Here is a 13504-nt window from a genome sequence, read left to right as displayed (position 1 = left end):
GATTTGCTCTTCGCAGCAAATACGCCTTCAGTTTCTGTTGTGCTCATGTGGCTTTCTTTTTGAAGGGGCTATCGAAATTGTCAATTGCAGCAGCCGAAGCAAACTCGCCAACGGCTGCTACACCGCTGTAATGACGTAATTCCAGCGGTCGAAGAAAACCAATAGCGGGAAAGAGAGGTTTTTGCGCTTGTTCATATATAGGTTATCGGATGGGGATAGAGCCGTAATTTTTGACCGAGCTACTTTGCGATTACGTAATCTAATTTCTGGAAGGGTTTGTTGACTACGTTGCGAAGCATTAAGGGTTTCAAAAGACATTAAAAAGGGTTGAACGGTCCCTGTAAGCCTCCTTTAAGGGTAACTAAACGTGAAGGATAAATAAAGGAGTGAGAATATGGCCACCCAGGTATACAGGGTGTCCCAGCTATCATGCACCAAGATTTAAAAAAAGAGAAATTGCGTAACTCGAAGAAAACCTAGTGCATAATGTTTGCAGTACTGTGAAGAAGCGGAGAGTAATTTTTTCGTTAATTGGACTTAATTAATTATTTGTAATTAATTATCTAACTCGAGAAATACTGTCCTAATCACTAAAGTGTCAATGAGGCACTTGTAGGTAACCACGAGGGGCATCTAACTGCGCTATTTTCAGCGACGAACTAATTGCGTACTCATTTATTCTTACTGATAAAGGAAACCCGCGAAATATGAAAAATACCACGTGACGACGCTTAAGCGCGCATTGTAAAGCAGCGTCTCCAAACAAAGCTGATTGAAAGCCACTGCTTCGCGTGTTACCCGCCCGAAGAGGCAGCGCATCACCTTGATAATAGCATGCATGGAAGGAGCAGCAGCAGCCAGATTCGCGGGACGCGTGTGCAGATAAGGAACAAACTCGGTTGCGATTTCTTCTTTCTTTCTTTTGTCTATTTCATTCTGGCTAACTCAGAGGCAGCCTGTTTGGAGGGCGTTGCTTTACGGTGCGCGCGGAGGCGCCGTCACGTGGTATTTTTCATATTTCGCGGGTTTCCTTTATCAGTCAATAAATGTGTACGCAATTAGTTCGTCGCTGAAAATACCGCAGTTAGATGCCCCTCGTGGTTACCTACAAGTGCCTCAGTGACACTTTAGTGATTAAGACAGTATTTCTCGAGTTAGATAATTCATTACAATTAGTTAATTAGGTCTCATTAAAGAAAAAAATACTGCCCGCGTCTTCACAGTACTGCAAACATTATGCACCTGGTTTCTTTCGAGTTACGCCTTTACTCTTTTTTAAAATCTTGGTGCATGATAGCTGGGACACCCTGTATAGATTGGCCTGTGACGACAACGCCTGACATCGGAGGCTCACGGCCGATACGACAATCCCCATTTGGCTGCGATGTTTACATACCCAAACAAAATTCTCACATTTGATTGAAACATCAGAAGTGCCTCACGGTTCCTGGGCTTTTTGTCGTCTCCTACGTCTGTCTGCTTAGCTGTAACACCTCGCCTGCCGAAGAACGCTGGGATGTGAAAAGAAGCACACTCGAGCTTACGGGTTGTACAACGCAAATACCATTGACCTGTTCAAAGTCTTAGGTACGGCACACTGTAAGGTGCGTTATTGGCCGAGTGATAGAGCAGACAAAAACTTTGAAATACAACATCAGGGCATAATATTTGAGTTCGAATGTTAATGTCCGGGCATCGCAACTAAATTTTACTGACGCTGTTTTTCTTTCTGCTGAAGCAGCGACCAGAGACCTCGCGAACTTGTGGAAGCAAATATTATCGCAAAAAGGGCCATCCTCTTCCTCAAAGATACTTTTGTGAGTGCCTATGCCGGGAAGGTATTTTGTATAAACGATATCTGTTCGAACACCACGAAAAAAAGGCGGTGAAAGTACTGTTGTAATTTGTACGTTTCAACAAAGATAAGTGCACGTGTCAACATGATTTACTGCAAGCGGTCCGCTTGGGCTCGGATTTCACCATCCGAGATATATACCCCCCCAACACAGATGTCTTGTTTCCGCAAGGGTCGTAGTAGCCTCGACAACGTCGCAGCCTCGACAAGGTAGCCTCAACATAGTAGCCTCGACAAGGCAAGCAAAGTTTCGGCGGAACATTACTGTTGCCGTGTTCCTCGACATCAAGTCAGCGTATGACTGCGTCGAGCATGTAGCCATCCGCTCGGTGCTGAAGTCTTTCGGCATCAGGGGCCGCATGTACGCATAGCTATCGGACTACCTCTCCGATAGATATGTGTACATGTCTACGGGCATGGACGACTCATCGCTGCACCAGGTGACCCGAGATGTTCCCCAGGGTAGGTTGCTGAGCCCTACACTCTTTAACATTGCCATAGTTTGCCTGGAGAAATGCGTTCCACAGTCGGTAGCAGTCTCTCTGTACGCTGACGAAATCTGCATTTGGAGTTGTGGGTGCAATAGGTGAGTGTTGCGGTCAAGACTTCAGCGAGCAATTGGCTCCATTACGGCATTTCTGGCAACATGGGGATTAGTGATTTCGGGGAACGAATGTGCTGCCATAGCCTTTAAAAAGCGTGACTTTCCGCGCTATGGCCTCACTGTTGGAGGGACCGCAATTTCATACGACCCGACCCACAAGTTCCTGGGAGTAACATTTCATAGTAATCTCACGTGGTTGCCTCATGTTCGCCACCTCAAGGACAGGATTACTTCATTCGCCCGCATATTCCGCATGCTCTCCACCAACATCACCGGTTGTTCAGTCTCCTTTCTTGTTAGGGTATACAACGTGCTTTGCGTTGGTCTGATGACCCCTGCTTTGGTCCCTTTATCAAAAGGAACTGTCAAAGCGCTAGAGGGCATGCAGGCGCAAATCCTGAGAGTCTGCATTGGCGTTCCAAAGACAACCTCCAGTCGTGTTTTCAGGAACGCTTAAACTTGGCACAGTATGCGCGCGAACCTACCATACGAGGAAACGTCCCAAAACACGCGATAAGAAGCATGCTAAACCTTTTGTAAACTGCGTTGGAGGTGTTGCGTATCAGATACCGTTGGATTGTGTCAAAGTATCCACCGGCCAAACTGGTTGATGTGTGAATGAGCGACTACGAGAGCACGCCCTTTCCATGAAAAATGGGACGGGATCACACTTGCCGTCCCACTGCAAGGAATGTCACTGTGTACCCGAATTTGACAAAGCAAAAATTCTGAAACGAAGTCGGGACGTCACGGCACGTGAAGTATACGGAAGCCTTCTAGATCACGCGGAAGGGAGATAACTGCGTGAGCGTGCCATCGCTGCTAATCTACGCACAAGAGTGTGCATTCCTGGATAACGTTCTTGATGTTTGTTGATGTTTGTCTTCTCCGGATGCCTGCTAAATTTTTTTGGCCCACGTGTGTGATTACGCCGAATGTATATATGCATGCCGTCTTTGCAACAAAAAACCAGTTGCGAGTTTGCGCCCGTCCCGTCCTTTTCAGCGTCCGTGTCTTTCGCTGCGATAAATCTTATTTCTCCAACATCGGAACCTGACAAAATGCAGGCAGCTCGGACCACTCGCTCTAAGTACACAGAAATTGCTTCGTGTGCGTCTGCGGATTGTGGCAAGACAGCGGGACCATCCTCGGACAAGCGGGGCCAAAGAAGTGCGTGAATTTCTGCCGAAGGTATGTCCAGAGCCTGCTCCTACTGAACACCCGCCCTGGATGTTCCTGCCCGTACCAGTCACGACTACTGTGCCCGACATTACGAGGAAGGTGCATTTTCCGGCTCCCGCAATAAAGTTCTTCGCTCTAAACTACATTTAGCGGATATGCAAATACCACACTCATGTGTACACTGATGGGTCGGTGTCATCAACATCGTCTACTATCGGGGTGTGGATAGCGTAATTACGCACCGCCATCAGTGCCATCCTCAATCACAAAACGTCAACTACGGCTACCGAACTTGCAGCTCTGAGAGTGGCTTTCGCTCATATCATCAAGCAACCCGCACGACAGTGGGCTATCTTCACAGACTCAATGGCGGCCCTTCAATGTCTAGCGTCTGTTCCAAACGACCAGCTTATGCCTGACATACACGCTTTACATCTCCAAGCTCTACAAGCGCACCAACACACAGCAGTTAAGTGGATTCCAGCCCATTGTGGGATAACTGGCGATGTGAAGGCGGACAGTACTGTATCCGTTTCGCATAAACATCGTGCATCAGAAATATCCATACCATTCTCCAGGAAAGATCCACCTGTCGTTGCATCCAGCGTGGCATAAAACACGCAGCGTGCAGCCTGGTATGACGTATCACGTCATAACGCGACGCTATCTCCCATCGATCCCAACTGCAAATTGAAAATGCCACCAGGCCTCTCCAAGTGGGTAAAAGCAATTCTACATCGCACGTGGTTAAATGTCGCATATACGCGCAACTTCCTCTTTAAGATGAAAAGAGCTATGTCGCCACTCTGCCCACACTATAAAGTGCGAGAAACCCTCCAGCACCTGCTCTGTGAATGTGCTAGCTTCATTGCTCAAAGAGCGTCCCTCGCAGTGTCTGTGGGAGTGCCGCTTTCCATGGACATTCTGCTAAAGGACTTTTTAAGACCGTGGGCTTGTCCCAGATGGGCTTTACGGGCTACAAAAGCTCTGATAGAGTACCTGTAACAAGCAGGTCTAGACCAGTCGCTGTGAATAACTCACCGTTTCTGTGCGCATCAAGTTCTTGAACATAATCGCCATCATCTTCATCACGTCACCAACTGGCGTAGCAAGTTAGGCATTTTAGCCCGGCTAACATCGCCACACTTCATTAAAAATAGTTCTCTCTCTCGCTCTCTGTCTCTCCAGCCGTGTGATATGTGCGCATGCAGTAAATTATGTTTACACATACACTTATCTTTGTTGAAACATACAGATTACAACAGAACTTGCATCGTCCTTTTTTGTTGTTTTCATTATTCTATACTTTCTTCATTGCTGGAAATGTGCGCTGAGTGAGTACACGCCCATGCAGACTTCCTTACCTCACCCATCTTGAATGCGTGCTCATACTCAAGATCATGTGGCTACGGGGGCGTACACTAAACCAGCTCTCGTCTTACGAGAACATAATTACGGTATGAGAACGTGTTCAGTCATATGCTACGTGTTCAGTCACATGTTCAGTCAGAGAACGTGTTCAGTCAGTTTGTATCGTTCACTGAGCAACAACTATGTACGCATTACGCTTACTGCGTACCTACCAGTACTTGTCGAGTATGTGTACGAGTACTTGCTATATATAAGCAGACATTGCAATGCACCCTTAGCTTAGAAACGCAACTGACGCTTTTCCCTTTTAAAAAATGCTTTTCCGCGTAGGGATTGTCGAAACTTACGCCATCACACCAAAGCGGGTTTCCACGAGAACATCAAAAACATAAATGTCCGATAATTTATGCCCCGAGGCTACTCGTGGGCTGCGAGGCAGGCCGTAGTGGAAGTCTCCGGAATAATTTTGACCACTTTAGGATCTTTAACGTGAGCCGAAGTCTCGACACACTGGTGTTTTTGTTTTCTCCTTCCATCAGAAAAACGACCGCTGCGGCCAGGAGTCGAGCCAGCGGTCTCAGGCAAAGGCAGCGCAACGCCCTACCCACTGAGCTACCCCGCTGTGTTTTCCACTGTGACTCACGCCGGCACCAACAGTAGGTGACTTAACTGAAACAGAGGACAAATGATTAACGCCGGTCTCTGAGAAATCAAGAAAGGCATAGATTATAAGCCGGAAATAGCTAAAATAAAGCCCACTATATAGCGTCTAATCACATAAATTTTCAAACTACTTTTCAATATTCCCACGGTTGTGTCTCCGCTGATAGCTCGGTTTGGTAAATGACAGATGGCGCCACGCGGCCAAATTAAAAGTCACACTAAAAATATAAACGAATATCCTACTGGCGAACCATAGAGTTCCTTACAGTATACACTAGAAAGGAATCTGGCGCTAGCGTCTATGCGGCTCACATCAAGGTCGTCGGTGTCGCCATGGACCGCCATTATACATTGCGCTCGCCTTAGTTTCATCATTGGCTTGGATTGAAACGTTTCAGTGACCGCAAATTGCCACAAAAACGCGAAGAATAGTGTGCAATTATGTAAGTGCAAAATAAAAACAGGCTGTTTTAAAACTAAGGCAAAAGGAAGTAAAGCGTATTTTTGCCGGAACGGTTGTGCCTGCTATTCCGCAGGCGAAGGTTGTAGTTACGAATAATGTTAATATTTGGGGGGGGGAGGTAACCCATTAGAGGCTGTGATTTTATTAATTTAGCCATTATTTCAAATAATAAGTTGTTTGAAGAGTTTCGAAAGTTTTTTGAGCGTTCCTATGAAATCGTTGCCTTTGTGGTGAACTGGTGCACCGACCGCCAGCTAGTTTAACAAGAAAAAAGAAAACGTGGCGTTAAACAGTCGTGGACAATGACAAGATAGGACGCATACAAGCGCCCGTATCTGCCGTATGTTGTCTTCGTCGAAGTTCGTTTTGTTTCTTCTTTTCGTCGGCTACAAATTTCGCGGTGGCATATTACCCGCTGAGTCATACCTCCTTCGACTGCGGCACGATCAACGTCAGGTGCGATCACGCATTACCTGCTGTTTCATTGAGCACGGCTACCACAGAAACGGGACCATTTAGGCTTCCTTGTAGCTCGTAAACGTGTTATGCATAGTGAAGAAAGCAAATGCCAAAAACCGCTTGAGAATCCAATTGTCACGCCAAGCCCCAGCCAAAAAGGGGGGCCTTCCCATGAACCCCCCCCCCCCTCGACGACATGGCTTACGAGGCGCAGTTTCCTCTCTAGTATACTTATTAAGAAACTCTCTGTGGCGAACAGTTACGTAAGAATGATCGGTGGGGTTCTAGACAAGCGGGTAGTTCCCAACTCATAATAGCCAAAAACAGAAATATTTTAATTAACCAATTATTCCTCGCAAGCAAAAAATGCAACCAATAAAGAGCAAGAGAAATGGAAAAGAAACGATAGGAAACGAGGCTCGGCCTAGACTGATTATGACCAGAATATTGCAGAGCCTCCCGCAACACCAATTTACCCGCAGCAAAGAAACAGAAGCACCATCATTAGGACTGCATATAAGGCAGTTCTCAACCTCGCAATTTTGATCATGAGACAAACTAACTAAGGGTGGACTACCAGAGCAACAGAATGAACATGCATAGACGGGTCTAGAGAAGGGGACGGCCATTTACTCAATGGAAGGATGAAATAACATTATTCGGAGCAAAGAGTGGACTCTGGAAGCGCAGAACAACAGCGGGTGAAGGTCAAAAAAAGAGGCCTTCATCCTGCAGACGTCCTAAATAAGATGTTGGTGATAATGACGATGAATAGGCCCTCAACTTGTGTCATCCTAGTGCATTTCAAGAAATCGGAGAAAAAAATTCCCCGCATTTCCCCGAGGGGAAGAATGTGAAAGTGCGAATGCACGAGTTGAATTTGCGCGGTTCGGTAATGTTCGCGAAAGAGAGATCACACACACACACAACTACAAAGAAAGACAGATGCATTTATTCACAGACACCTATTTGTGTTGTCGTTGTACTTGATCGCTAGAGCGGATCTCAGCTTTGAAATTTCGTGTCAGTACTCCTTTAAGCGGGTGCATTAGCCCTTCTCACGCCCGATTCTTGGCCAATCCCCCACGTGGGTATGTGCCATGTCAGCGGCCAGGCAGCGCGCGCCCATCTCCCCCCGTTGCCAAGGAAGACGAGGAGATTCCTGGCCAATCCCCCACGTTGGTATGTGCCATGTCAGCGGCCAGGCAGCGCGCGCCCATCTCCCCCCGTTGCCAAGGAAGACGAGGAGCGCGCGCACCCGCAGCTGTTGCTATGCGGACGGCGGCGGACGGTTCAGGCTCCCTTAAGAAGTGCATTCGCACTTAAAAATGCGCTCTTGTGGAACGAAGAAAGCGGATGTAAACATAAAATCGGGAGGGGACATCATACCCCCTTTGAAAAGAGACAGGGATCCCCACACAGGCACCCCCAAACAGTAAAGAAAAGGCAGGCACCCCCATTTCTTTGAAATAAAACCACTGCATGCCATGATACACATGGCACCGATCCAGCGACCCCGCATAAAAACTATCATCTACCAAAAATATGTATACAATCCTACGCGAGAAGGTGTGGTACGGCAGGCTCAACTTCCTTCGAGAAAAGTTTCAACATCATGAGACCACACTATACACCAACTCCGGAATGTACCAAAGCACGAGGCCCCAATCGTCGTAGTTGACTGTCTTTGTGACCCCCCAACATACGTGAACAAATAGGTGAAAATTGGAGCCATCCTCTTGGCAATCCTAATAGCGGAAGTATCAAATAAAAGCATAACATCATTACATACTCACAGACTACATTATACAGTTTTCTTGAAGCAGAATACTAAGCGCTTCAGTAAGAGATTCCCATTAATAATGCGGAAAGTTAACAACGTCGCCTGGACAGGCGGATTGAATGGTCTGAAAGAGAATGATGCACTATGCAAGAGGCACACAAACTCACATACTCTGCTCCTTTTGACCACGACTACAACACTGCCGTCTTCTTAAAACGTTAAGAACAAATCTTCATCCCATGCCAAGAAAGTCAATCTTTCCCCTCGCTACAACGAGGTCTCAATGCCGAAGAATCACTATTTCGTATGGCGAAAAACCAACATAGTTATGTGAAAAGTCATGTGCGTTAAGGTGTTTGGTGGGAACATCAGACATTAACTTAGAACTCTGCGAAAATAGGGGAAACATTCACCCTCTTGCGTCAACCTAGCCATGTCCGATGGCAAGGCCAGGGGAAAACAACTCAAACATGACATATTCCACTACTTCGAAGCATGGGTGGCAGACTTGACCATCTCGTTACCTCAAGATCAGCGCGAGGTGATTGAGAGGGAAAGGGAAGGAGCTGCTGCAACCTTTGAGCTCCCTGCCATCTCTCTGCGCCACTTTCGTAAACGACGTCTATTTACTCCTGAACAAAGATCTATCTCTCTCTATCTCCCTTTTTTTATAAAATCAAAATTGTTCAGCCCGGCCTAGACATCACAGAATAAACATATTGAAACAGTGACACTGACTCCTCCTCGCTCAAACTGACTAACACGTCGCATTTGCAACCTTTCACGCTCACATTTTTAAGCCATAGAAGTGTAGAGAGCCCTTGCCTCTCCTTGGACACGGCCCTTAAAAACCCTTGCTGCTAGACTTTCTCTCTTTGATAACCATTCCTACTCGAAAAGCATAGATCGGAAATGCCGCAGCTGCGTACGAAAACGCTTCGTGGGAGTCGAAGTATCGCTATCGCGCCTTACATCTAGGATACAAACGTAGAGGTCTCTGCAATTTTTTCTGTACATTTTACGTTTCCCATTTATAATTTTTGCGAAGCCGGCAGATTATCCCCTTAGAGGTCCTGATTCGCGGCCAGTTGTCCCGACGGGTGGGTACCTGGAAGGAAACAACGCCAACAACGGCAACGACTTTTGTTTTGCAGTTGGCAACGTGCGGCGACCACTGCCGCGCTAGTGCTAAGCATAGGGATGCTGCTGCCAAAACACCTGTTCAAATACCATCTGATCACACTTGTGTTTTGATGTACTCTTTCCGGGGGGCGGGCATTTTGTTCACCGGACAACAATAACACCGGCGACGATGCTTTTTGACAGAATCGGGCACTGCAACCTTTCACCATATCAGCTAACGAGAAGCGTGTGTGAAGTTTAGCTCGCGCGGTAGTCTCTCCAGAGATGTCGCCTGTTTCAATAGCTGCCAGCGAAAAGACAACCATGGTATAAAAACGTTGTCGAGGACATACCTGTTCGCGGCAGACAATGTGCGACGAGATAGTGTTACTTGGTCGTCGTGGTGACGCTGCATTTCGCGAACATGCAGCGCAAGGAATGAAGGTCATCTGAGAGAGCAAGGCCAGCCGGATAGGTTATAAACACAGTGGCGCAGGGAATACAGAGCCCTTGCGAGGCTAAGATGTGGGCGTGAAAAATGGCGGCTGCGGAGTATTGGTCACCTTAAGCGAGGAGGAGAGATTGGAAGTGTTTCAAAGTGTTCATTAAGGCAACAGTTTAACTTGGAGTTTTGGGTTTAGAGCGCTAAAGCTACTCCTTCAACATGGGGCATGTCATTACGGAGGCCTGCATTTAATTTTTACCCCTGTTGATTTTGAAGATTCGCCGGAAGCGAAAGTGATATGTATCTCCTTTTTCAGTCGGCATGCACGAAAAGGGGTCATCAATGCACTTTGTTTACAACATCTACTCGAAGCGCGTTTCCACAACATCATACAAGATACCGCGTTACCTTAGGGCTTACTTGGCCACCTTTCCTGCGGGCGAGGAACAGTTCGCCTAGTATGTTCCCCACTCCGCTGATTACTTACAAAACGACTAAGTAGATGACTCAGTGATGAAAGTACATCAAAGGGGAAAGGGATCAAACTGAATTTTGGGAAAGTAATGCGGGTAAAGTTCCCCCAAAGTAAATAAAGTGCATTTCTAAGCGAATTAATTAAAGTGAATTGAAGTGATGAAACTGAATCAAAGGAATTTAGCAGGGATGATTCAACAATCAATGTGGACGAATCAGCCTATTACAATGTATGACGAGGTGATTAAAGTGCATGACAAAGTGGTTTAAGTGGCTAACTAAGCGAAATATTCGGGTGAATGATCTAATAAAGCCAATTAGGGAAGACTGTGCACCAATGGTGAGCTAAGAAAATTCGGGAGCAAAAAAACAAACTCCACAAACTCGTGACAGTAATCAGTTCGAAATCTTTTGGAGACTCCCTCGTCCTTCAGTGGACACAAACACGCTAATAGCGATGACAATCAATCAATCAATCGATCAATCAATCATTCAATCAATCAATCAATCAATCAATCAATCAATCAATCAATCAATCAATCAATCAATCAATCAATCAATCAATCAATCAATCAAGTCATCATTTTATTCGTCATTATACCGGCGATGACTAGGAATTACCTTTGGTAATTAGGCTAATTTGCGCCAACAAAACTGGATGAAAAATGAAACCTGGCTTCACGTCAGTGTTACATTTTCCGGTAAAATGGGCACATCAGAAGAGGAAGAATAATATGTGGACGGTGAACGTAAACACAGCGCCGCTGGAGGGCGCACACGTAAGCAAAGGAGCCAGGCTTGCCAACACAGGTGCGCGTCTGGTGAGGAGTCTTCCCATGAGCTTAGGACAATGACAATTAAGGCTGGAAATTATAAAGGCGAACAAAACACGACCAACTGAAAATTTTACGCACTACATGCCGCAAGGTTTGTATAAACCCTTCCTATCGAAAGCGTCTTGCCGTTGTTTTACTTCATTGACACATAGAAACACACTCCTGTGGATCTCACATAAACGTTCCCATGGTCTCTGTACACTGAGGCGAGGAAATGTGTAATTCCTAACTTCTAAGCAGTACTTGGAAAAATTTCTCAGGTTCCGGACTATGCAGCGGTACTTTGAAGAATTTAAAGGAGTACTGACACGAAATTTCTCGCTTTCAGTTTTTATGCTGTAAAGAATACCTATTGGCCCAGTAATTACGAAAATCGAACCGAAAGCCGTCAGCCACCAACACAGAATTAATTATAGCACGTTTATTGCAACCAATTTCAAATTTGGTCGCCGCGCGGGAAAATGGCCGTTCGAAGGCCAGCCTGCAAGCGGGCCAGCCTTACATCACGGTCTCACCCGTGACGTCAGGGACGTTTTTCTTTCCTCCATGCGTTCGTTGCATCGTCTGCTATGATTGCACACGGTCCGCACTCGCCCGCGCAGTCGACGTGTCGTCTGAATCGTCATACTCGGATGAGTCGCTGCCACGCGACAGACAGAACAACATTATTTGGCCAGGCGACTAGGCCGGCGATGTCTTCGCTGTCGTCCGTTTTTTAATATCACTGCGGCTCGAACCGGCGCAGACCGTGATAGCAAAAGCCTGTCGCCACTCTTCTAATCAATCTGATCGCGAAAAAGACATGCGAGAAAGTAGATGTTAGTGTGTTGAAAAATTCTGCTAGGGGTTGTTATCAGCGCTGAAATATTTGCCGCGATGGTAAGCCTTCGCTGACCGGCAGCGGAGGTTCGGCGCTCCGACCCAGCACTGCCGGCACCGCGGTGCGGCGAGCGGCCGAAAGATGGCGCCACCTGCGCGCTAGAATCAAAAGAGGCCGCGGCAGATGTCTTGGTCACCGATCGCTGAAGTGGAAATTATTGCCAAAATAAAGCTCCATATGTGAAAAAGGGGATGATAGTGTGGTGAAAAGTTGTGTAAGGGATGGTCATTCGCAGTTGTACAGATACCAGCGATCAAATCGTCGCCACGATACTAAGCCTAAAGTTCCCAACACCCAAGGTGACCCGTGCAACCCCGAGCCCGCTGGCTTAGGCGACAGTTCTTGCGGCCGCCGCCGCGCACGAACTCAGTCCACGTTTAGCGCTGCATGTCGTCGCGTTGAAAATAATGCATCTTGGCGTCGTCGTCGATTTGCTCGGACAGGCTTCCACGAGCAGTACTTCGCATACCGCGAGCTTGCCATAGCACAACTTGGGTGAGCTCGGCGACGCGCACCGCCGCGTCGCCGCGGTGCCCGTCGACATCGCGCACCGCGCGGTGCCGGCACCAGTGCAAGGGAACACCATGCGCCGGCCACGAACTGAAGAGCAAAGACGTCGAACACGCAACGTTTACAAGCATTGCTCACACAGCTACGCCCACGTCTCCTGCCCAAACGAATACCACCGACAACAGCAGCACAGGATATCGTTTCCGGTTCCGAAAACGGCTATATGACGTCACCCTGATCCGGCCAGACACACAGGCCGATGCTTCGTCACGCCGAAAGCGATTTCGCTAGTGCTGCCAATGTGTGGAAGCTCGCGGCCTGGACAATCAAAATCGATTTTAGATTTGATTCTGGTCTCGGATCGCTGCAAACATTTCTGTGAGGCATCTGTACAAACTACTGAAGCCAATTATATCATTTTTCAGCGTCAAAATTTCGTGTCAGTACTCCTTTAAGCAAGCACTCGATAATTTTTCTCCCGTACCAAGGTCCCACGTTTACGCTTATTTGCGTCGACGAATAATCTATAAAAAAAATGTACGTGAACTATCGCAAGCAATACATTCTAGCTGATATACCGCCCTCACAAAATGACGGCAAAAATACGAAGACCAAAAAATAAAACATGCGAACACCAAAACATTTTGCGAGAAAGCGCCAACCGTGTCTACATGCGTGTGCACGGCAATGCATAATTTGTAACGTTAAGGCATTCAAACGCTATAATACGGTATAGGTACATCATTGGTGAAAAGAAACAAAGGAAAACTACGCAGCATTAGAAAACTCAATGTGTTTGGCTATATACTCAAAGCCATAGCTGGCTATAGAAAGTCACAATGGAGATAAGCAGCGAA

The sequence above is a fragment of the Haemaphysalis longicornis genome, unplaced genomic scaffold (assembly GCF_048455015.1).
Source record: "Haemaphysalis longicornis isolate Haplotype H1 unplaced genomic scaffold, Haemaphysalis longicornis Haplotype H1 scaffold_9, whole genome shotgun sequence".
Taxonomy (NCBI): Eukaryota; Metazoa; Arthropoda; class Arachnida; order Ixodida; family Ixodidae; genus Haemaphysalis; species Haemaphysalis longicornis.
This window is presented reverse-complemented; position numbering follows the sequence as displayed.